The following is a 25,390-nucleotide window of genomic DNA, read 5'->3' as shown; positions in this document are numbered from 1 at the left end:
AAGCCTTAATCTTCTCAAGGCGATGGTGTTTTTCCTCAGGAGTCTCATTAGCACGGCGTTGTTTTTGTCGTAGTGCTAAAGCTGCTTTCCTTTCACTGGCATTGGCATACTTTTTGTTATGACTCATGTTGGCACAGGTAAAGGAGTCTATTTGGCAGTTATCTGGCAGTGAAGAAGGCGTCCTGGAGTATTGTAGAGTAAACAGATACTAATTGACCCTGTAATTGCCCAGCAGTAGTTGTGAAGTGGTAGTGGCAAATTGGCCCTGTAGTTAGACACCGGCAGAGGAGCAAGGCAGCAGTAGTTATGGCGGTAGAGGCAAATTGGCCCTGTAATTAGACACCGGCAGAGGAGCAAGGCAGCAGTAGTTATGGCGGTAGAGGCAAATTGGCCCTGTAATTAGACACCGGCAGAGGAGCAAGGCAGCAGTAGTTATGGCGGTAGAGGCAAATTGGCCCTGTAATTAGACACCGGCAGAGGAGCAATGCAGCAGTAGTTATGGCGGTAGAGGCAAATTGGCGCTGTAATTAGACACTGGCAGAGGAGCAATGCAGCAGTAGTTATGGCGGTAGAGGCAAATTGGCCCTGTAATTAGACACCGGCAGAGGAGCAAGGCAGCAGTAGTTATGGCGGTAGAGGCAAATTGGCCCTGTAATTAGACACCGGCAGAGGAGCAAGGCAGCAGTAGTTATGGCGGTAGAGGCAAATTGGCCCTGTAATTAGACACCGGCAGAGGAGCAAGGCAGCAGTAGTTATGGCGGTATTGGCAAATTGGCCTTGTAATTAGACATCGGCAGAGGAGCAAGGCAGCAGTAGTTATGGCGGTAGAGGCAAATTAGCCCTGTAATTAGACACCGGCAGAGGAGCAAGGCAGCAGTAGTTATGGCGGTAGAGGCAAATTGGCCCTGTAATTAGACACCGGCAGAGGAGCAAGGCAGCAGTAGTTATGGCGGTAGAGGCAAATTGGTCCTGTAATTAGACACCGGCAGAGGAGCAAGGCAGCAGTAGTTATGGTGGTAGAGGCAAATTGGCCCTGTAATTAGACACGGGCAGAGGAGCAAGGCAGCAATAGTTATGGCGGTATAGGCAAATTGGCCCTGTAATTAGACATCGGCAGAGGAGCAAGGCAGCAGTAGTTATGGCGGTATTGGCAAATTGGCCCTGTAATTAGACACCAGCAGAGGAGCAAGGCAGCAGTAGTTATGGCGGTATAGGCAAATTGGCCTTGTAATTAGACACCGGCAGAGGAGCAAGGCAGCAGTAGTTATGGCGGTAGAGGCAAATTGGCCCTGTAAATAGACACCGGCAGAGGAGCAAGGCAGCAGTAGTTATGGCGGTATAGGCAAATTAGCCCTGTAATTAGACACCGGCAGAGGAGCAAGGCAGCAGTAGTTATGGCGGTAGAGGCAAATTGGCCCTGTAATTAGACACCGGCAGAGGAGCAAGGCAGCAGTAGTTATGGCGGTAGAGGCAAATTGGCCCTGTAGTTAGACACCGGCAGAGGAGCAAGGCAGCAGTAGTTATGGCGGTAGAGGCAAATTGGCCCTGTAATTAGACACCGGCAGAGGAGCAAGGCAGCAGTAGTTATGGCGGTAGAGGCAAATTAGCCCTATAATTAGACACCGGCAGAGGAGCAAGGCAGCAGTAGTTATGGCGGTAGAGGCAAATTGGCCCTGTAATTAGACACCGGCAGAGGAGCAAGGCAGCAGTAGTTATGGCGGTAGTGGCAAATTGGCCCTGTAGTTAGACACCGGCAGAGGAGCAAGGCAGCAGTAGTTATGGCGGTAGAGGCAAATTGGCCCTGTAATTAGACACCGGCAGAGGAGCAAGGCAGCAGTAGTTATGGCGGTAGTGGCAAATTGGCCCTGTAGTTAGACACCGGCAGAGGAGCAAGGCAGCAGTAGTTATGGCGGTAGAGGCAAATTGGCCCTGTAATTAGACACCGGCAGAGGAGCAAGGCAGCAGTAGTTATGGCGGTAGTGGCAAATTGGCCCTGTAGTTAGACACCGGCAGAGGAGCAAGGCAGCAGTAGTTATGGCGGTAGAGGCAAATTAGCCCTGTAATTAGACACCGGCAGTGGAGCAAGGCAGCAGTAGTTATGGCGATAGAGGCAAATTGGCCCTGTAATTAGACACCGGCAGAGGAGTAAGGCAGCAGTAGTTATGGCAGTAGAGGCAAATTGGTCCTGTAATTAGACACCGGCAGAGGAGCAAGGCAGCAGTAGTTATGGCGGTAGAGGCAAATTAGCCCTGTAATTAGACACCGGCAGAGTAGCAAGGTAGCAATAGTTATGACGGTAGAGGCAAATTGGTCCAGTAATTAGACACCGGCAGTAAACAGGCATAGGACCAAGGCAGCAGTAGTTATGGTGGTACAGGCAATGCCAAGCGTCCGCACAGCAAGTCGGCGTGAGGTAAATGACGCAATTTCACGAATGCAAGATGGCGTCGGCGAAATCTCGCGAGATTTCGCCGACGTCGTTAACACCTCTTGCCATGTTAACCCTCAACACACCACACCGCCTCAACACACACTCCTCTCACCTTTCACCTCCACTCATGTCCACTCACTCTTTCACTCCACATACGTTCCTTTCTCTCACTCCGTTTCTCATACTCACACCGTCATCGTCGCTGCCCCGACATCTTCCTCCGCCGCCGCGATCCAGGATCCAGACGTTCTCCAGGCCGCCGACATGTTCTTGCGGGACGCCATCTTGGATATCGTGAAGTCCCGCGATATTAAAGATGGCGTCGCCGCAACAACATGTCGCTGGCATGGGCGACATCGGGATCCAAAATGGCGTCGGCGTAATCTCGCGAGATTTCGCCGACGCCATCTTTTTGGATCCCAATGTCGTCCACGCCAGCGACATGTTGTTGCGTCGACGCCATCTTTAATATCGCGGGACTTCACGATATCCAAGATGGCGTCCCGCAAGAGCATGTCGGCGGCCTGGAGAACGTCTGGATCCTGGATCGCGGCGGCGGAGGAAGATGTCGGGGCAGCGACGATGACGGTGTGAGTATGAGAAACGGAGTGAGAGAAAGGAACGTATGTGAAGTGAAAGAGTGAGTGGACATGAGTGGAGGTGAAAGGTGAGAGGAGTGTGTGTTGAGGCGGTGTGTGTGTTGAGGGTTAACATGTGCGTGTGTGTGGTGACGTCACCGGTTACAACTGGACGGAAGTTTTTACAACCGGAAGCTGGTTAGGGCATTTATTATTATAGATAGTAGGTGCGTTCGCCGCCCGGGGTCCACCGTGCGGTAGATGACAAGACCGCTGCTGAACAATGGCAGATGCACCTAATAGGTGCAGGACTGCGCTTGGGTTAACGTCACCCAAACGCTAAAGCAAAGGCACAGGCCCTGTTAGCATCACAGAGACCTGCGTGTGGCGTCGCAGCCGCGAACACCAATAGTTGCTGTTGCTACAGCGCAGCGGCAGAGAAAAGCCGCAAGCGTCGGCGCCGAGGACCGGGCGCCGGCGGACGCTAGTGTAGGTGTGGAGCAAGTGGCGTGTAGCTTGCCACAACCCTGGAGCTGACTATTCACAGTCGGTCACCACTCGTAATATCAGAGGGAAGGGGTTTCAAATGAGTCAGACACCAGTGCATACATCCATCACCATACACACACAGAATAATATACTACACTAGCGCATCGCCGAGCCGCCATGCAGGCTTTTTATAGGGATGCACTTCCGGGACCTTCCATTAGCTTGGGAAGGACCAATCAGATCCGACATAGGACCTGAGCATGTGACCCCTGCTCTCCAGTGAGAGGTCAAGTTGCGCGCATGCCCAGTAGCACGGCATGAGGACTTAGCCTCAGGAGCAGTTCCCTGCAGAGCAGGTTGCGCTGCAATTGCTGCACCAGAGGTGGCAGCAACATCCAGGCTGTCAGAGCGAGTCTGAGCAGCAAGCCTGGCTCGCCGTGATTGCTGAGCAGGAGTCCGAGCGGTCGGAGGAGAATGGGAGACCGCAGGATGTCTGGCTCTGGATTCCCGCTGTGCAGTGCCAGGAATCCGACGCCTAATATTGCCGCCCCCCCTCTGATCCTCACTGCGCTCAAAGGCCGTGATCAGGAGCGGTGCATGAACGTTTTCCACCGGCTCCCAGGTCCGAGCCTCGGGACCATGACCCTTCCAGTCCACGAAATAAAATTTTTTGCCACGGACAAACCTGCGCCCCACGATGGCGTTAACCTCAAACTCGTCAGACGATAAGTCTGATGACCCGGCAGGTGACTCAGGAAACCGGATCATGTGAACTGGTTTGAGGAGGGACACATGGAACACGTCCGAAATGGCCAAATGTGGAGGAAGAGCCAGGCGGTAGACCACCGAGCTAAGTCGCTCAAGGACCTTGAATGGTCCAATGTATCGTGGTGCGAACTTGGGAGACTCGACCCGCAGTTTAATATTTCGGGTAGAGAGCCATACCATGTCGCCAGGGGAGAAGCTTGGCGCGGGCCACCGATGCGTGTCGGCGGACGCCCTCATCCTTTCTTTAGATGCCCGGATAGCATCCTGAGTGCGATCCCAAATGTCCCGGGCCTCCACTGCCCAGTCTGCCACCCTGGAGTCAGTGGAGGACACTGGCATCGGGACAGGGACGCGTGGATGTTGACCGTAGTTTAAGAGGAAAGGCGTCTGTCCAGTGGAATCAGCCACCGCATTGTTTAGGGCAAATTCAGCCCAAGGTAGCAAGGATGCCCAGTCATCCTGCCTGGCAGAGACAAAATGCCGTAGATAGGTGGCCAAGGTTTGATTGGCTCTCTCGACCAAGCCATTCGTCTCGGGATGGTAGGCGGAGGACAGATTTATCTCGATGCTGAGTAGGCTGCAGAGCTCCCTCCAAAACCGAGACGCAAACTGGGGACCTCGGTCACTCACGATTTTGTCCGGCATGCCATGCAAACGGAATACGTGCTTAATAAACAAGGTGGCCAGACCTTGAGCGGAAGGCAGGCGTGCGAGTGGCACCAGGTGCACCATTTTGGAAAAATGGTCGGTGACCACCCAGATGACCGTACTGCCACCAGACTTGGGCAGGCCAACTATGAAATCCATGCCAACCATCTCCCACGGTCTATCCGCCACTGGCAGGGGAAACAACAGCCCCGCCGGCCTCTGTCTAGAGGGTCTGTTCCGAGCACACGAAACACATGCTTGCACGTATTCCTTGACATCTCGAGCCATATGTGGCCACCAATATGACCTTGCCAGGAGTTCGGCGGTCCGTTTATTACCAAAATGGCCACCCACCCTGGAGGCATGTGCCCAGGCGAGGACCTCCGGCCGTAGCTGAGGAGGCACCAAGGTCTTGCCCGGTGGTACCGACTCGAGAGCAACTGGAGCCACGGTCGTAAAACTCTCCGGCGGGAGAATTAACCGAGGCTCAGCTTCTCCTTCTTCCGCTGAGACCACTGAACGTGAGAGAGCATCCGCACGGACGTTCTTCTCTCCAGAGAGGTAGTGGAGGGTGAAGCGGAATCGGGAAAAGAAGAGCGACCACCTGGCCTGACGGGAATTCAGGCGTTGGGCCGTCTGTAGATAGACCAGGTTTTTATGGTCCGTATATACCTGAAAGGGAAACCGGGCTCCCTCCAGGAGATGTCTCCACTCAGAGAAAGCCAACTTCATGGCTAGCAGCTCCCTGTCGCCGATGGAGTAATTTTTCTCCGCCGGTGAGAAGGTTTTGGAATAGAAGAAGCAGGGATGCTTCCGACCTTGAGCATCCTTTTGATAAAGGACTGCTCCTGCACCGACGGAAGAAGCGTCTACCTCAAGGATAAACGGCTTATCCACATCGGGACGATGTAATATGGGAGCGCCAGCAAAATGTGATTTTATAGCCGAGAAGGCCTTGGAGACATGTTCTGACCAAGCATTGGGGTTAGCTCCCTTCTTGGTGAGAGCAACCAAAGGAGCCACCAGTGTGGAAAAGTGTGGTATGAACTGGCGGTAGTAATTCACGAACCCCAAAAAGCGCTGCACCGCTTTGAGGGAATGGGGTTCCTGCCAGTCCATTACCGCTTGTAGTTTGGCAGGATCCATGGCCAGCCCCTGGGCCGAGATGATATAGCCCAGGAACGACAAGGACTCCTGCTCAAACTGGCACTTCTCCAGCTTGGCAAATAGCGAGTTCGCCCGCAGACGGTCGAAGACCCTGCAGACGTCTCTCCGGTGGGTGGTCAAATCTGGCGAAAAGATGAGTATGTCATCCAGATAGACCACCACCGAGGTAGAGAGCATGTCGCGGAAGACGTCATTGACAAAATCTTGGAAGACAGCTGGCGCATTACAAAGGCCAAAGGGCATAACCAGGTATTCGTAATGGCCATCCCTGGTATTAAAAGCTGTCTTCCATTCGTCTCCTTCGCGAATGCGGATCAGGTTGTATGCACCCCGCAGATCTAATTTAGTAAAGATCCGGGCCCCCCGCAACCTGTCAAATAACTCCGAGATCAACGGTAGAGGGTATTTGTTTTTAACCGTGATAGCATTGAGACCCCGGTAGTCAATGCAGGGGCGTAACTCTCCGTTCTTCTTCTGTACAAAGAAGAACCCTGCACCAGCCGGCGACACCGATTTTCTGATGAAACCCCTAGCCAAGTTCTCCCGGATATATTGGGACATAGCCTCCGTCTCAGGGAGTGATAATGGGTAAACACAGCCTCCGGGAGGCTCTGTGCCTGGCAGGAGATCAATCGGGCAATCATAGGAACGGTGCGGCGGGAGCGTCTCCGCAGACTTCTTAGAGAAGACGTCCGCGTACTGGTGGTAGGGTTTGGGGAGCGCGGAGAGATCCACAGGCACTTCAGTGGAAGCCACCTGAACGCTGCCCCTCAGGCACCTTCCCTCACAGTCCTTGCCCCAGCCCAGTATCCTCCCCGAAGCCCAGTCAATATGAGGGGAGTGGCAACGAAGCCAGGGAACTCCGAGGAGCACCTGATCGATGCCATTGGGCATAATAAGCAGGGACAGAGTCTCCTGATGTGAGGGTGAAATAGAGAGTCTGAGTGGGACTGTCTGATGGGTCACCTGAGATGGTAACGGCGCCCCATTTACCACCCTAATGGTCAGAGGTTGGGAGAATAACACCAGAGGGATAGCGTGTCTCTGGGCAAAAGTCGAGGACATAAAGTTCCCCTCGGCCCCGGAATCCAGGGTGACCTCTGCCTCCCAGGTGGAGGACCCACTCTCTAAAGTACCCCGGAACACCGGTTTGGGTGAATAGGGTCCCACCTTGGATTGACCACCACCTACCGCCACTGAACGTGGTCGTCTTTTCGGCCGCTGAGGGCATGTGCCAGCCGAGTGGCCAAACTGTCGGCACTGATAACAGCGCACAGAGCTTCGCATCGGACACGACTTAGTGCCGGTGCGAGACACCTCCATAGGCTCAGAGGAAGGGAGCTCCCGTGCGGGATATATCAGTGGCTCGGTAAAGGTGGGAGCCAAATTAACCCTACATCTGGATTGCGCTCGTTCCAACCCGCGCTCCGTGAAGCGGAGATCAATGCAGGTGGAAACGGCGATCAACTCCTCCAGACTTGTGGGAATTTCCCTAGTAGCTAGAGCATCTTTTACGTGCTCAGCCAGGCTTCTCCAAAACACCGGGACCAACACTTTGTCCGGCCACTCTAACTCGGAAGCCAGTGTCCGAAACTGGACAGCATGATGGCTAACCGAAAGTGACCCTTGTGTTAAGGATAACAGTTGGAGAGCCGTATCGTGTGTGACCCGTGGTCCCAAGAAGACTTGCTTCAGAGCCGCGAGGAACTGAGCAGCTCCCTGTACCACGGGATCATCACGTTCCCACAATGGCGTGGCCCACTGTAATGCCCGGCCAGACAACAGGGAGACAATAAATCCCACCTTAGCCCGCTCTGTAGGAAACCGTGCAGCCAGCAACTCCAGCTGAATGGAGCACTGACTAACGAATCCCTACAGGAGGTACTATCACCCGAAAACTTATCGGGGAGCGGGAGGCGAGACATTGTCGGCAGGGCAAAAGTGTGGGCGCACGTGAGACAGCCTCAGCGACTGTCTGAGCAGCAGCTAGCGCAGAATTCGCAGCTGAGTTGGTGCTCTCAATAGCCACCAACCTGCTCTCCAGCTGCCGAATGTAGCGCTGCAGCTGCTGCACGTCTGCCATTGCCAGCCAGACCCTGGCGCTAGTGTAATGTTAGGGTCGGCGGAACGCACCAAATATAAATAATAGTAGGTGCGTTCGCCGCCCGGGGTCCACCGTGCGGTAGATGACAAGACGGCTGCTGAACAATGGCAGATGCACCTAATAGGTGCAGGACTGCGCTCGGGTTAACGTCACCCAAACGCTAAAGCAAAGGCACAGGCCCTGTTAGCGTCACAGAGACCTGCGTGTGGCGTCGCAGCCGCGAACACCAATAGTTGCTGTTGCTACAGCGCAGCGGCAGAGAAAAGCCGCAAGCGTCGGCGCCGAGGACCGGGCGCCGGCGGACGCTAGTGTAGGTGTGGAGCAAGTGGCGTGTAGCTTGCCACAACCCTGGAGCTGACTATTCACACTCGGTCACCACTCGTAATATCAGAGGGTAGGGGTTTCAAATGAGTCAGACACCAGTCCATACATCCATCACCATACACACACATAATAATATGCTACACTAGCGCATTGCCGAGCCGCCATGCGGGCTTTTTATAGCGATGCGCTTCCGGGACCTTCCATTAGCTTGGGAAGGACCAATCAGATCCGACATAGGACCTGAGCATGTGACCCCTGCTCTCCAGTGAGAGGTCAAGTTGCGGGCATGCCCAGTAGCATGGCATGAGGACTTAGCCTCAGGAGCAGTTCCCTGCAGAGCAGGTTGCGCTGCTATTGCTGCACCAGAGGTGGCAGCAGCATCCAGCCTGTCAGAGCAAGTCTGAGCAGCAAGCCTGGCTCACCGTGATTGCTGAGCAGGAGTCCGAGCGGTCGGAGGAGAATGGGAGACCGCAGGATGTCTGGCTCTGTGTTCCCGCTGTGCAGTGCCAGGAATCCGACGCCTAACAGAATCTTCATGTACTTTTGGAGTAAAATAAATACATGCCATTTTAGGGTATTCGGGAATTAGATATTTCTGCAGATTTTTAGTAATAATACCCTTATCAAAAGCCTCATCTAAAATAGCTTGTAGTTCCCCTTGAAATTTAGATGTGGGATTGAAGGTAAGTTTCTGATAACATTTGGTGTCCCTTAGTTGACGAAATGCCTCCTTCTCATAGATTCTGCTCGGCCAGATCACCACGTTGCCCCCTTTATCAGCAGGCTTGATAACAATCTCCTTAAGGTTTTTTAATTCCGTAAGGGCTGTTCTTTGCTCCATAGTGAGGTTGTCATTAGTTATTCTACTTGGAATGTTTTCAAAGCCTGCGTTACTAGTTTAACAAATATATCAATGTTAGGATACAGTTGTAAAGGGGGAAACTTCTTGGGAATGGGTGGAGTGAATTTACCTACCCTAGTGTCTTCTTTCTGCTCCTCTTGAAGATCCTCCAGAGAAGCAATAGCTTGCAATTCCTGTTTGGTCCAACCTTCATCTGTGTTGGATTTGTCATGCAAATTTTTCAGAACTAACTTTAGGGCGAATAATTGTAAATACTTTACCACTAAAAAAGAATGAAAAGAGGAAGCTGGTGAAAAAGATAACGATGGAGTGAGCTCAGTGTCAAAGAGGTTAATCACCTGCAGCTTAGAGGTGGAAGGACCATCAAAACGTCTTTCTCGTCTTTTAGGAGTATCATTTCTTCTCCCATAATTTCTCCTTAAGTCATAACCCCTCTTATGGTTGTCATCATCTTCTTTACATGTTAAAGAGGATAAGGAGACCGATCTGGAAATATTGTGTTCACTTTTAGTTGATGATTGCCATTTTTGAAATCTAACACATCTCTCTGAAATTTCTTGGCTTTAGTCTCTTTTATTTCTTTCTCCCAGATAAGTGATTGGGAATCAATGTCAAATTTTCCATTTCTGCAGCAGTGAGACTTTGCTGTAGTTTAAGATGAGTGCTCTCTATCTCAGAATCCATCTCATCCAGGCTTTTTTTTATTATTTCCTATAAGGAGCTCTATGAAAGATTCAGAGCATGTTGTCCAGGCTTCTTCCCACCTGTTTTTAAAAGCGCTATCCTCAATTGGAAAAGAAGGCATTATACGAATACATAAGCCCCTGGGAATAAGGCCCTTCGCAAGATAGTTCTCCAAAGAAGCCTCATTCCATCATGTGCGAGCTCTCTTCTTAAGGGAGGATTTCATGGAGTTTTTTAAAATAGCTTTTTGCCCATTTTCAGTAGTATCAACTTGCATACTGCCCCCATTAAAAACAGTGTCCAACAAGACAGCCAATCTTGGTCCTTGGCCTTAATATCCATCCTGGCAGAAAAGAAAAGCTGTAAACTTAGTACAGCAAAAATTACAGATATCACAATGTTATATATTGCCTAATGAAAACGGCATTTCCAATTGATTAATAAATCATGCAAAAAGAGGGGAATGGAAACCATATGCCATAAAATCAAAAGAGTTTTATTATAAATCAAATAAAAAGCATTGAAGTGCAATGCAATACACGTGGGAGCAGTTAATGCAAAAAGACAAAGGCCTATAGACCAGGTACAATACATAAATACAAATCTAATAGTCCACATATGGAGCTTTAAGAGAAAGGCTTCCAGGGAATAGAATTCCCAAATAAATGTATAAATGACAAAGACTATATCCGAAAAGCTTTACATAAAAAGCCCGCAGAAGCCATAATCATAGAGTGGCAATAATTATATATATACACTACTCAAAAAATGTATAATACAGAGTACAGAGAAAGTGTATCAAAAAATAAGATTATATTTAAATTGCCTACAAGAATAATGGCATACAGCAACAAAAAGGATCCTCAATCCCAAAAAGGCAAGAGTATATATATATATATATATACACTAAATCATGGGCATAATGCGGTAAGCAAGCAGGCTAAAGGATAGACATAGTGCAGTCATAAGAGCCCAGAAGCTGCTAACGAGCGATATAGCATAAGGTAAACCAGAGAGGGAGAGGGAGAAGAAAGAGTTAAGGGTTGCCTCTGCTGGGTAGATACCGTACCTGGGTGGCCGTGGCACCCCTGACGCGCGTTTCGCGGTGAGGCCTTATCTCAAGGGATTGTGTGTCACACAGGTTTCGCTAGCAGAAGCGCCATTAACCGACCGCTTGACCAGCACAACAGGTGTCCTATAAGCAGATCTTCTGAAGAGCATTCATACACGCACAATCCCTTAGACCCCAGTCTGAATGTTATAGAAAAAATAAATCTAGAGAAAAACAAGGACCATCTGGCCTGTCTAGGAGTAAGTCGCTTAGCTGATTCAATGTAAGTTACATTCTTGTGATCAGTGACTACAGTAATTGGATGAAAGGCCCTGTTCAGACAATGCCTCCATTCCTCAAAGGCCAACAGCAAGCAGCTCACGATTCCCAACATAATAATTTCTTTCCACAAAAGAAAATATTTTTGATAAAAAAGCACAGTTTAGTCAGGTAAACCACAAGAATGAGATTTCCTGAACAGAAAAAATCATTTCTCTAATATAGCAAACAAAGAGTTGTCCCTCAACCTTTATAATAGAATAGGAACATGTTATTTTTATTAATATTATTATACATTGCCTATATAGCGCTATCATATTCCACAGTTCATTAAATACATTATCATTGCTATCACCAACGGGCTCACAATCTAAATTTCCTATCAACATGTCTTTGGAGTGTGAGAAGAAACCTAAGAACCAGGAGGAAACCCACGCCAGCATGGGAAGAACATACAAACTTATGGCAGATATTGTCCTTGGTGGAACTTGAAACCCAGGACCCCATGTTCCTGGTGAGACTCCACATTGGGTGTGAAAATCGGAATATCATCCAGTTAAATCACAACATGTCTTCCAATGTAATCAGAGAAAGTGTCATTCATAAAATTTTTAAAAACAGCAGGTGCATTGGATAACCCAAATGGCATGACAAGACTTTTAAATAGACCCTCAGACATTAAGAACGCTGTTTCCCACTCAGATACAGGGAAGATGTATATCTTTGTACCGTGTTAGCCAGTAGATAGAAAAATATTCAGGATTGAGAGTCCTCAGTAGTTGATACCTTTTAATGGCTAACTGAAAAGATGGTAACACATTGCAAGCTTTCGAGACTACTCAGGTCTCTTCATCAGGCTAGACTAATACAAAATCTGAAGAGTCACATATTTATGCACAATACAGCCTAGAAAAAATGCAATAGATAAGACAAGTGACGTGAAGCAGAACTATCAATATGGGAGAGGGAGAAACATAAATATAAACATTGGACCAGTTCATAGATAAGGAGTCCGGATGTTTTATGGTCCTCTGATTGGGGTCTAGTTCTGTGTTGTGATGCCCCCACACGGTTTTAAAAGGAAATTCCTTAATTGATGTAAAAAGACATAAATCCATGCAACACATTCATTCCAGCACTGAGAGTGTCAAAGGTCATCATAAATTTGTACTCCCAAACTCGTCTCTCTCTCTGAGAATTGAAGTTACCTTTCAATACCAGTAATTTCATATCCACGCTGCTGTGATCAGGGATACAGAAATGTTTTGCCACAAGTAGATCCATTATTTTTTCTCTTATTGTGTGACGATGAGCATTCATCCTTGTTCTAAGCTTTTGCCCTGTCTCCCCCACATACATACCCCCAGTTGGACATTTAGTACAAATAATTAAGTACACCACATTAGATGTAATGCAGGTGAAAGTACCTGGGATCTTGTAGTCCTGATGTGAGTTGGGGATCTTTATCTTGTCCGTGGTCATTATAAATGGACAGGTTTTACATTTTTTCTGGTTGCAAGGAAAGGTTCCTGCAGTTGTTGTAGAGGACAGGGAGCTTCTGACAATGATGCTTCTTAAATTTGGGGGCTGCCTAAAACACAGCAGTGGGGGGTCTGGAAAAATGGATTTCAATCGGGCATCTTTTTGTAGTAAAGGTTGTAATTTCCGTGCAGCTCCCCTTAGCACCTCCAGATTTGGGTTGTAGGTGACTACTAGAGGCACTCGGTTATTTTCTTCTTTAGCTTTGTAATTTAGCAGGTGATTCCTTGACAATCTGGTGGCTCTTGTAATTTGGTTTTCAATTGTTCTTGGATGGTAACCCTGATTCAAAAAGGTCTTTTTGAGGCGACCAAGGTGTTTGTCTCTGTCCATGGGGTTGGAACATATACGATTGTATCTGATGGCTTGGCTATAGATAATAGAGTTCTTTATGTGTTTTGGATGGAAACTGTCCCATTTAAGGTATGTTGGACGGTCGATTGGCTTCTGATACAGGGATGTCTCTATTTCATTGTTTTTTAGCTTAATGATGGTGTCCAAAAAATTAATCTCAGTACTGGAGTAGTTGAGTGTTAAATTGATGGTGGGATGAAATTGATTAAACTGTTCGTGGAACGTCTTTAGCTGTTGCTCAGACTCCGTCCAGATGATTAAAATATCATCAATGAAGCGGTAGTAGGCCAGGGGCCTGATGGGGCATGAGGACAAAAAGTCGCTTTCAAGCTTTGCCATGAAAAGATTTGCATACTGTGGAGCCATTTTACTTCCCATAGCTGTGCCAGTCTCCTGTAGATAGATCCGGTTGTCAAATTCAAAGTAATTGTGGGTGAGGATGAATTTTATAAGTTTCACCACAGCATCAGCATCAGTCCCTGTGTTTTCCATGAAGAATTTGCAGGCATTTAAACCATCTTGGTGTGGGATATTAGAGTACAAAGATTCCACATCCATGGTGGCCAGGATGGTTCCTTCTGGTAGAGGACCTATTGCTGCTAGTTTATTCAATAGGTCAGTTGTGTCCTGAATGTAGCTGGATGTATGCTTCACCAGTGGTTTAAGAATACCCTCTACTAGAGTTGAGCGAAACGGGTCGAAAAAATTCAAAAGTCGCCGACTTTTGGCAAAGTCGGGTTTCATGAAACGAAACCCGACCCTAGGATGAGGTCGGCCACGAGGTCGGCGACTTACGCGCCAAAGTCGCGTTTCAAAAGTTTGTTTTGCACTCTTTTTCAGCCAATCAGGATCCACGGACACTGTGGGCAACGTGATGACCTAGGCACGGGTCACCACCATCTTTCAGAAGGGCATGCAAGTGATTGGCTTGCTTTGGTGGGCGTCACAGGGGGTATTAAAGGGCGTGCACGCCGACCGCCATCTTACTTCTGCCGATCTTAGTATAGGGAGAGGTTGCTGCTGATTGTGTAGGGAGAGCGTTAGGCAGGGAAGAAGACAAAAAAACTGCTTCTGCTGCTAGCGATTTGGCCTGCACAACACACAATTCACTGTGTGTGCAGTGCAAGGGGAGGCTATATTGTGGTGTATCAGTGGTGTTGGTTGTTGGGCTGCCTTTTAAGGCTTCCTGACACGCTGGCATTGCTGTTTACCCACTGCTCCGCAAACTGCTTTTTTAAAAGCAATCCAATCTCCCTTATCCTCTAGTCACTTTTGTCACAGCTGTGCCATCAAGCCTGTCACATAGCGCTCAGATATCAGTGGGCCTCACACAATCCACAAGTGTCCAGTGTCCAAAAGTGTGCGCAGAGATTCAAAATCTCCATTATCCTCTCGTCACTTTGGTCACAGGCAGCTGTGCCATCGAGCGTGTCACATAGCGCTCAGATATCAGTGGGCCTCACACAATCCACAAGTGTCCAGTGTCCAAAAGTGTGCGCAGAGATTCAAAATCTCCATTATCCTCTCGTCACTTTGGTCACAGGCAGCTGTGCCATCGAGCGTGTCACATAGCGCTCAGATATCAGTGGGCCTCACACAATCCACAAGTGTCCAGTGTCCAAAAGTGTGCGCAGAGATTCAAAATCTCCATAATCCTCTCGTCACTTTGGTCACAGCTGTGCCATCGAGCCTGTCACATAGCGCTCAGATATCAGTGGGCCTCACACAATCCACAAGTGTCCAGTGTCCAAAAGTGTGCGCAGAGATTCAAAATCTCCATTATCCTCTCGTCACTTTTGTCACAGGCAGCTGTGCCATCGAGCCTGTCATATAGCACTCAGATATCAGTGGGCCTCACACGATCCACAAGTGTCCAGTGTCCAAAAGTGTGCGCAGAGATTCAAAATCTACATTATCCTCTCGTCACTTTGGTCACAGCTGTGCCATCGAGCCTGTCACATAGCGCTCAGATATCAGTGGGCCTCACACAATCCACAAGTGTCCAGTGTCCAAAAGTGTGCGCAGAGATTCAAAATCTCCATTATCCTCTTGTCACTTTGGTCACAGGCAGCTGTGCCATCGAGCGTGTCACATAGCGCTCAGATATCAGTGGGCCTCACACAATCCACAAGTGTCCAGTGTCCATAAGTGTGCGCAGAGATTCAAAATCTCCATTATCCTCTCGTCACTTTGGTCACAGGCAGCTGTGCCATCGAGCGTGTCACATAGCGCTCAGATATCAGTGGGCCTCACACAATCCACAAGTGTCCAGTGTCCAAAAGTGTGCGCAGAGATTCAAAATCTCCATTATCCTCTCGTCACTTTGGTCACAGGCAGCTGTGCCATCGAGCGTGTCACATAGCGCTCAGATATCAGTGGGCCTCACACAATCCACAAGTGTCCAAAAGTGTGCGCAGAGATTCAAAATCTCCATTATCCTCTCGTCACTTTGGTCACAGGCAGCTGTGCCATCGAGCGTGTCACATAGCGCTCAGATATCAGTGGGCCTCACACAATCCACAAGTGTCCAGTGTCCAAAAGTGTGTGCAGAGATTCAAAATCTCCATTATCCTCTCGTCACTTTGGTCACAGGCAGCTGTGCCATCGAGCGTGTCACATAGCGCTCAGATATCAGTGGGCCTCACACAATCCACAAGTGTCCAGTGTCCAAAAGTGTGCGCAGAGATTCAAAATCTCCATTATCCTCTCGTCACTTTGGTCACAGGCAGCTGTGCCATCGAGCGTGTCACATAGCGCTCAGATATCAGTGGGCCTCACACAATCAACAAGTGTCCAGTGTCCAAAAGTGTGCGCAGAGATTCAAAATCTCCATTATCCTCTCGTCACTTTGGTCACAGGCAGCTGTGCCATCGAGCGTGTCACATAGCGCTCAGATATCAGTGGGCCTCACACAATCCACAAGTGTCCAGTGTCCAAAAGTGTGCGCAGAGATTCAAAATCTCCATTATCCTCTCGTCACTTTGGTCACAGGCAGCTGTGCCATCGAGCGTGTCACATAGCGCTCAGATATCAGTGGGCCTCACACAATCCACAAGTGTCCAGTGTCCAAAAGTGTGCGCAGAGATTCAAAATCTCCATTATCCTCTCGTCACTTTGGTCACAGGCAGCTGTGCCATCGAGCGTGTCACATAGCGCTCAGATATCAGTGGGCCTCACACAATCCACAAGTGTCCAGTGTCCAAAAGTGTGCGCAGAGATTCAAAATCTCCATTATCCTCTCGTCACTTTGGTCACAGGCAGCTGTGCCATCGAGCGTGTCACATAGCGCTCAGATATCAGTGGGCCTCACACAATCCACAAGTGTCCAGTGTCCAAAAGTGTGCGCAGAGATTCAAAATCTCCATTATCCTCTCGTCACTTTGGTCACAGGCAGCTGTGCCATCGAGCGTGTCACATAGCGCTCAGATATCAGTGGGCCTCACACAATCAACAAGTGTCCAGTGTCCAAAAGTGTGCGCAGAGATTCAAAATCTCCATTATCCTCTCGTCACTTTTGTCACAGGCAGCTGTGCCATCGAGCCTGTCACATAGCGCTCAGATATCAGTGGGCCTCACACAATCCACAAGTGTCCAGTGTCCAAAAGTGTGCGCAGAGATTCAAAATCTCCATTATCCTCTCGTCACTTTGGTCACAGGCAGCTGTGCCATCGAGCGTGTCACATAGCGCTCAGATATAAGTGGGCCTCACACAATCCACAAGTGTCCAGTGTCCAAAAGTGTGCGCAGAGATTCAAAATCTCCATTATCCTCTCGTCACTTTGGTCACAGGCAGCTGTGCCATCGAGCGTGTCACATAGCGCTCAGATATCAGTGGGCCTCAAACAATCCACAAGTGTCCAGTGTCCAAAAGTGCGCAGTGATTCAAAATCTCCATTATCCTCTCGTCACTTTGGTCACAGGCAGCTGTGCCATCGAGCCTGTCACATAGCGCTCAGATATCAGTGGGCCTCACACAATCCAAACGTGTCCACTGTCCACAAGTGTGTGCAGAAATTCTAAATCTCCCCTGTCCTATAGACACCTTGTACCTTGTTTTACATTACTATATAGTTTGTTGGATTTTGTCTACATTTCTACCAAAAATGAGGAAGGCTAGTGGAAGAGGCCGTGGAATTGGGCGGGGGTTGGCAGCTGGTAATGATGGTGTTGATTGTGGATCTGATGGTAGTGGCAAGAGCAAAATAGGACCGAATGCAGGAGGTGCTGACCCTGCGTCATCGTCTGGCTACATAAGGCCTCGAACGCTTAGTTTTCTAGGAGTTGGCAAACCGCTTTTAAAGGCAGAGCATCAGGAAAAAGTTTTGTCTTACATTGCTGACTCAGCCTCCAGCTCTATCGCCTCCTCTTCTTCAGTTGTAAAAAGTAAATGCACTGAGTCGTCATTGGAGGCTCATGTTCATGAACCACACCTTTCCTTGTGTCCTTCACCCCAACCAAGATTGAAGGATGACGCAGGCCATACTACTGATTACTCCATGGAGCTGTTTTCACATACCATGCCTGGATTATCAAGTGAAATGGTGAATTACCCAGGCCAAGATGAATCTGACATGGAGTGCACTGATGCACAGCCGCTGATGGATGATTCTGCTGGTACATTCACTCAGAGCACTACATTGTCCTCGCAGTGTACAGAGCCAGATTTTGACCCTGATGAGACTCAGGTGCCCCTTCCCGCACACTATACCACCATACACGGTGACACAGAGAAAGGTGCACATGACATAGAAGAGGAGGTGATGGATGACCCAGTTGTTGACCCAGATTGGCATCCATTGGGGGAAGAGGGTGCTGCTTCCAATAGTTCAGATGAGGAGCATCCACAACAGACATCGACATCGCAACAGCTGTTATCTGGCAGGCCCGGAGCACTCCAAAGACAGGTTCCAAACATCAAAAGAGTTGCTGGACAGCTTGTCCAGAGGGTCAAAAGATCACAGCGTGCTAGGCCGCAAAATTTCTGCCAAAGTAGGAAGAGTGCAGTGTGGCACTTTTTTGATCAAAATCCTCATGATCAGGCCAAGGTTATCTGTAAGAAGTGCGCAAAGACCTTTAGCCGAGGGAAAAATCTGAAAAATTTGAATACCAGTTGCATGCTTAGACATTTAACCAGCATGCACTTGCAAGCGTGGACACAACACCAAACCTCAAGTGCCACATGTGCAACTGATCACAACGAAGGTAGTCAGCAACGCTACATTGTTTCCCCCACTGTAAGCCCACCGGTTAGCACAGCAGCAAATGTTGAGGTGTCGTTGCAAGACCACAGCAGTCAGGGAATCCCACTGTTATATCAACGAAAGACTGATTCTAGGCCATCAGAAAGAACACCAACTCCATCACCATCATCAACCCTCTCTCAGTCCGCCCTGTCCACCGCTACTTCCACCATATGCAGCTCTCAAGTCCAGCTCACCCTCCCAGACACTATGAGTAGGTCAAGAAAGTACTCAGTCTCTCATCCGCGTACACTGGGTTTGAACGCCCACATTGCCAAACTAATCTCGTTTGAGATGATGCCCTTTCGGTTGGTGGAAAGCACAGCTTTCCGCGAACTCATGGCCTATGCAGTACCACGCTATGACCTAACCAGTCGCCACTTCTTCTCTCGCAAAGCCATCCCAGCCCTCCACCATCATGTGAAAGACCGCATTGTCCATGCACTCAAGCAGTCAGTGAGCGGAAAGGTGCACCTCACAACTGATGCATGGTCCAGTCGGCATGGCCAGGGCCGTTACGTGTCCATCACTGCGCACTGGGTTAATGTGGTGGATGCAGGGTCCACAGGGGACAGCGGTGGTGGGACAGTGCTGCCTAGCCCACGGTATAGGAAACAGTTGGCTGTAGGCGTTCGACCCTCCTCCTCCTCCTCCTCCAGAAGCGAAAGCTCGTCCACAGAGCGCAGTCGTACGAGCACTCCATCTGCAGCTGCCACTGTTGCACACGATGTGTCCCCCTATCGAGCAGCTAGTGGAAAGCGTCAGCAGGCTGTGTTGCAGATGATGTGTTTGGGCGACAGACACACCGCCGAGGTGCTGGCCGAGTACTTGAAGCGACAAACTGAGTCATGGCTGGGCAGTGTACATCTTGAGGCAGGCAAGGTAGTTAGTAATAACGGCCGTAATTTTGTGGCAGCCATAGCCCGTTCAAAACTCAGCCACATACCTTGCTTGGCTCACACCTTGAACCTGGTGGTGCAGTGCTTCCTCAAAAATTATCCGGAGTTAACAGCCCTGCTCCAGAAGGTGCGAAGACTGTGCGCGCACATCCGTCGGTCGCCTGTACACTCCGTTCGTATGCAGAAGCTGCAGCGATTGCTCCACCTTCCCAACCACCGCCTCATTATCGACATTGCAACAAGGTGGAACTCCACCCTGCACATGGTGGAGCGGCTGTGCGAGCAGAGGCAGGCCATAATGCATTTGTGGGAGGATACACGGCCAGGCACTTTGAGAGCAGACATGGAGTTGACAGGCGTGCAGTGGTCGAAGCTGAAAGACCTTTGTAAAGTCCTTCAGTGTTTTGAGGAATGCACACGGCTGGTAAGCGCAGACGACGCCATCCTAAGCATGAGCATCCCACTTATGCGTCTGCTCATGCAAACTTTGACGCACCTTAAGGAGCAGGCGTCTGCAGCCAATGTTGATGAGGAGGAAGAGGAGGAGGGAATCCTTGATGACATTCAGCCATTGTCTGCTCAGGGACCTCTCCTGGACGAGGTGGAGGAAGAAGAGGAGGAGGAGGAGGATGATGGGGATGATTACTTAGGGGAGGAGGATACATCTCGTGGGGCAAGTGAAAATGTTGGCGTGGCAAGGTCTGGTACAGGGTTTGTGCGTGACTGGAGGGATGTGGATTTGCCAGAAAGTGCTCCTCCACCCAGCACTCACAGTGCATCATTGACACCGGGAACATTGGCCCACATGTCAGATTATGCCTTGCGGATCCTAAAAAGGGACCCCCGCATTGCCAAAATGATGAACGATGATGACTACTGGTTGGCCAGCATCCTGGATCCACGCTATAAAGGCAAATTACAAAACATCATGCCACAGGAGAACCTTGACCTAATATTGGCTAATAAACAAGCAACTCTGGTAAATCGGTTGCTTGAGGCATTCCCAGCACACAGCAGCGGTGATGGTTCTCACACGAGCCGTACGGGCCGGGGCAGCTTGGCAGAGGTGTTCGTGGTGCACACAGCAGAAGTGGCGTTGGAGACAGGGGCTTCATGACAATGTTGTGGACTGATTTTTCAAATACCGCTCACACAACTGGTAATACTGCATCGATGGAAAGTGACAGGAGACAGCAGTTGTCAACTATGGTTACAAACTACTTTTCCTCCCATATCGATGTTCTCCCACACAGGTCATTCCCCTTTGACTATTGGGCCGCTAAACTGGACACCTGGCCTGAATTGGCCCAATATGCCTTACAGGAGCTCGCTTGCCCAGCTGCAAGTGTGCTATCGGAAAGAGTCTTCAGTGCAGCTGGATCAATCCTGACAGAAAAAAGGACCCGTCTGTCAACCCAAAATGTGGATGATCTAACCTTCATTAAAATGAACCACGCATGGGTTTCCAAGGATTTTGTCCCACCTTCCCCTGATGACACATAGGGTGACAGAAAAATGGCTTGCTTTGGTCCACCTCTTCCTGGTACTTCACCTATTTCGCCTTTTGCATCAGCTGAATGTCCAACATCAACATATGCCACTTTCTAAAACTCCCTAACTGTTCTGCCTCCCCCCCCATGGCCGGGGTCACCACCTAGCGCACGACACCGTGCGAGTGCCGTTGCCCTGGACAGGTGGGTAGGCCGACTTTTGGGCGCGGGCACTGGCACAGGGTCCCTCATAGTGCAATCAAGTGTCTCTGACGGTGGTGGTGCACACCCGCCGTCAGACACACCGCTGTGCTATGAGGGGCCCAGTGCCAGTACCGACGCCCACGAGTGGGCCCCCCTTGCTTGGGCAGGGCCCCAGCATTTGCAATCTTTACCTCTCCCTGCTCCTCCGCTGTGTAATCTGGGCCGTCAAATCCATACTGTGCCTGACACCGTCTGAGCCTGCCTCCTGAGACATATATTTTGAATGTGTACGCTATCCATACATGTTATCCGGGGATACGGTACCCTTTCTAACCTTTGTGCAATCACGTGCAATCCATACTGGGCCTAATACCGTCTGAGCCTTCCTCCTGAGACATATATTTTGAATGTGTACGCTATCCATACATGTTATCCGGGGATACGGTACCCTTTCTAACCTTTGTGCAATCACGTGCAATCCATACTGTGCCTGACACCGTCTGAGCCTGCCTCCTGAGACATATATTTTGAATGTGTACGCTATCCATACATGTTATCCAGGGATACGGTACCCTTTCTAACCTTTGTGCAATCACGTGCAATCCATACTGGGCCTGACACCGTCTGAGCCTGCCTCCTGAGACATATATTTTGAATGTGTACGCTATCCATACATGTTATCCAGGGATACGGTACCCTTTCTAACCTTTGTGCAATCCATACTGGGCCTAACACTGTCTGAGCCTGCCTCCTGAGACATATATTTTGAATGTGTACGCTATCCATACATGTTATCCGGGGATACGGTACCCTTTCTAACCTTTGTGCAATCACGTGCAATCCATACTGGGCCTAACACCGTCTGAGCCTGCCTCCTGAGACATATATTTTGAATGTGTACGCTATCCATACATGTTATCCGGGGATACGGTACCCTTTCTAACCTTTGTGCAATCACGTGCAATCCATACTGTGCCTGACACCGTCTGAGCCTGCCTCCTGAGACATATATTTTGAATGTGTACGCTATCCATACATGTTATCCAGGGATACGGTACCCTTTCTAACCTTTGTGCAATCACGTGCAATCCATACTGGGCCTGACACCGTCTGAGCCTGCCTCCTGAGACATATATTTTGAATGTGTACGCTATCCATACATGTTATCCAGGGATACGGTACCCTTTCTAACCTTTGTGCAATCACGTGCAATCCATACTGGGCCTAACACCGTCTGAGCCTGCCTCCTGAGACATATATTTTGAATGTGTACGCTATCCATACATGTTATCCAGGGATACGGTACCCTTTCTAACCTTTGTGCAATCACGTGCAATCCATACTGGGCCTAACACCGTCTGAGCCTGCCTCCTGAGACATATATTTTGAATGTGTACGCTATCCATACATGTTATCCGAGGATACGGTACCCTTTCTAACCTTTGTGCAATCACGTGCAATCCATACTGGGCCTAACACCGTCTGAGCCTGCCTCCTGAGACATATATTTTGAATGTGTACGCTATCCATACATGTTATCCGGGGATACGGTACCCTTTCTAACCTTTGTGCAATCACGTGCAATCCATACTGTGCCTGACACCGTCTGAGCCTGCCTCCTGAGACATATATTTTGAATGTGTACTAGTGTTGAGCATTCCGATACCGCAAGTATCGGGTATCGGCCGATATTAGCGGTATCGGAATTCCGATACTGACTTCCGATACTTTTGTCATATCGGATTCCGGAATCGGAATCGGAAGTTCCCATCATGCTATGAGCCTGCTTGCTTTGATTAAGCCAATGGGAATCCTCCGAAGTGTGGGCACATCCTGTTAGGCATGTAGGCATGTTAACTATTGGCATGGCTGTGATTGGCTGCTGAAATGATGTCATGATGCACTATAAAAGCCACCGCAGCCGCCATTTCTGGTCACTCTGCTGTGAATTCAGTTAGGGACAGGCTGCTGTAGAAGACTGTGAGGGACAGTTAGAAATAGCGATTCCACCAAACTTCTAGTGCTTTACCCAGGCTACATAAACCACCACTGTAGCCTTCTTTGCCCTAGCAGCAGTGTTCACAGCTGTCTGCAATGGCTGTGTGAGTGCAGCTCACGCTCTGGAGTGGGTCCTGCAGCCACGTCAGGCTGTAGGCCACCCAGTGTGATCACTGCTGCCTCATACATCTTTTAATTTTTGAGCTGCATTTTTTACATAATTTCAATCTAGTGTGCTTCCATCCATATCCATATACGTTGGTTGCAAACACTAGTAGTAGACAGCGGAGCCTTTCTGCAGCCTTTCAGTGCTAGTGTCCACTTTGCTGCACTGTTCACGGCTGTCTGAGAGGTCTCTGACTGTGTGTGAGTGCAGCTCACGCTGAGTAGTGTGTCCTGCAGCTACGTCTGGCTGTAGGACGCTCAGCGTGCGTCAGTGCCTCACACATATTTGTATTTGAGTGCAGCTCATTTTTTCTTCTATTAGTGTGCATCCATCCGTCTCCATCTACGGTGGTTGCAAACACTATATAGGAGTACACAGCGGAGCCTTTCTGCAGCCTGTCAGTGCCGGTGCCCACTTAGCTGCACTGTTGACGGCTGTCTGAGAGGTCTCTGACTGTGTGTGAGTGCAGCTCACGCTGAGTAGAGTGTCCTGCAGCTACGTCTGGTTGTAGGACGCTCAACGTGCGTCACTGCCTCACACATATTTGTCTTTGAGTGCAGCTCATTTTTTCTTCTCCTATTAGTGTGCATCCATCCGTATCCATCAACATTGGTTGGTTGCAAACACTATATAGGAGTAGATAGAGGAGCCTTTTTTTCTGGCTTGTGCCCTGCCGGCGCAGCCAGATTAGTATTACCCAATTTTTTTGGAGCCTCATCTTTTGCATTGTAGGTTACCTGCCTGCATTGTAATAGCTCCAAAAAGTTGGTGATACTATCAGTTTCAATTCTTTGTTCACATACTTTGAGTTTGTTTCCAACAAAGAAACCACAAAAAAAGTTCACCAAACACTACATTTGGAACTTGTGTAGGCCACATCAGCTCCTATTAAAGTGTAGTCCACACACACACTTCAAAAAATTAGTGTTTCTTGTACCTGTAACCAGCTGTTCAGGAATAAGCACACTAAGGCCCCCCTTTGTACTTTTCTGCCTATCTTAAGCAGTCTTGCAAGATGAAGAAGGCAGGGAGTAAGGCGCGTGGGCGTGGAGTTTCAGCAGGGAGAGGACGTGGGGATTCTGCAGGGAGAGGACGTGGGGATTCTGCAGGTAGAGGACGTGGGGATTCTGGGCCTGCTGCGGGCACCAGTGGATCAGCATCCCCCAGTTTTAGCAGGCAACAGTCCTTTATGCGTAGCTTTGTAGGACCTCAACGTACCCCACTGCTGCGGGAGGAACAAATTGAAGCCGTTGTCGGATGGATGGCAGCTAACGCATCGACTTCAATTACTTCCACAGCCTCTCAGGACCAGAGCACCGAAGAGCAACCATCTGTCTCTTCACCACCTGCCAAAGTGCCCAGGCCGTCAGAGAGACATGGACAGGAGCCATCACAGTCTCTACTTCTGTTCTCGGAATCTGTTGGCTTGGAAAGAGGGGGCCAGCCAAGCAGCATTCCTGAATGTGAAGAAGAGGGAGTATGCAGTGATGCGCAACTTCTTTGTCCCTCTGAATCTGAAGAGGCGAGTGGGCCAGTGCCTATGGTCAGCACACCTCAGTACGCATCAGATGATGACGAGACTCAGTTGCCACTTTCTGGTGCGTACGGTGCTGGCGAGACAACCCCGGAGAAGCAGCTGTTTGAAGAGGGGAGGGAAGATGATGAGGTCCTTGACCCATCATGGCGTGAGGAACAGGAAGGTGGTGGGAGCAGCTCGGAGGAAGAGATTCCCCTACCGGCCAAAACAGGAGGCAGAGGGAGGGGGAAGACTTGGTTGCCTGTACCCTCCACTTCGGCACCCGTTAGGAGCATTCCTCATTCCAAAGGCAAAACGGGCGCTCCCAAGAGTTGCAGTGCGTGGTCCTTTTTTGACACAGTTGCAGATGACATTTGCTTTGTCAAATGCAAGCTGTGTCATCAGATAGTCAAAAGAGGGAGAAATGTCAGCAACCTCAATACCACAAATATGTGGAAACATGTGCGCACCAAGCACGAGTTGGAGTTGCAGAGACACCCTGAAGACGTAGGCCAACGTACAGCACCACCTACCACCTCTTCAGTTCCTGTTGGGGCCTCTTCCTCCAGCTCACACACTGCTGGTTCGGCTTCCTCTCA

The sequence above is a fragment of the Dendrobates tinctorius genome, unplaced genomic scaffold (genome assembly GCF_039654945.1).
Source record: "Dendrobates tinctorius isolate UK_male_01 unplaced genomic scaffold, ASM3965494v1 ptg000151l, whole genome shotgun sequence".
In the NCBI taxonomy this organism is placed as follows: domain Eukaryota; kingdom Metazoa; phylum Chordata; class Amphibia; order Anura; family Dendrobatidae; genus Dendrobates; species Dendrobates tinctorius.
The sequence above is the reverse complement of the archived record's forward strand: the minus strand, read 5'-3'. Positions refer to the sequence as shown.